Source organism: Laccaria bicolor, genomic scaffold, assembly GCF_000143565.1.
Source record: "Laccaria bicolor S238N-H82 LACBIscaffold_151 genomic scaffold, whole genome shotgun sequence".
Taxonomy (NCBI): Eukaryota; Fungi; Basidiomycota; class Agaricomycetes; order Agaricales; family Hydnangiaceae; genus Laccaria; species Laccaria bicolor.
The window spans coordinates 4,854-5,916 of record NW_001890010.1 but is presented as its reverse complement, the minus strand read 5'-3'; positions in this window follow the sequence as shown (position 1 = coordinate 5,916).

Here is a 1,063-nt window from a genome sequence, read left to right as displayed (position 1 = left end):
GACGTGTGTTATATGACACAGATGCACAAAAGGAGCAGCTGGCAACTGCAGCCACAGACATCATTCGTTCCTGGCTGCATTTTCCAACTACCCNCAAAGCAATTTCTCAGTGGATGTTCATTGCCACTATCAACAAGGTCATTGATCGGCACTCCATTTTTTTACTGGAGCCTGTTTGGACTGCATTTCAAAGCCCACTTCTTACATTGGAGGGCAGAAATCAAGGAAGCAATAATCGAACTGAAAAACATCCAATTTGGAGACAGTTTGAAGCTTCTTTGCGACAGCATCCATTGGCAAAACCACATTCATGGTTGACGGAGAAGTTTGAGGTACTGCATGAGACTGTCATGACGTGGATAAAAGAGAGTCAGATTGATCGCAAGGCCATTGAGAAGGCACAGCTTGTATTCACCAATGCACGTTCTGAATTCAGAGCAGGAAACACTAGTTCTGGAGCCAAGAAACGGTCCAAGACCAAAGGATTCAACTCGGACACATCATCACTTCCCCAGTCCAAAGATGACAGAAGAATGCTTTTTGTCAACTTTCTGAGGCGTGGGCTGCCCCTTTTGGAGCAGGGACTCTCTGTGCATGTGAACAGCTCTGACAAATTTCTCAAGAAGATGGCAAATTCACCTGACAAATTCATGCCATACAGAGAACATGCTCCCACTCGTATTATTTCACGAAATTTGATATATGATGATCCAGAATGGCTGAAGACACCAATTGGTTTCTGGAATGTTCTGTGCTTCCGTGGAGTTTTCTTTGGCTCAGAGTTTGCTCGTGACAATGGACGTCATTTCGAGGATCTGGATCAGTGGAAAGCGTTTAGCAAAGGCAAAGCAGAAAGCTATTTCATTGTCAAGACTGCCTATGGGTCTTTTCAAGGAGACCGAAGCATCGATCGGGTTGAAGAATACTGGGAAAAAAGGGATCTATGGGAGCCACTGATGAATAAGAAGGACTTGACTATTTTTGACATTTATGACTTCCTGCTCCAGTCATCTGCTGGCGGTGGAAGGTCAACATCAAGTCGAAAGAGGGGATCTTGGCAGTC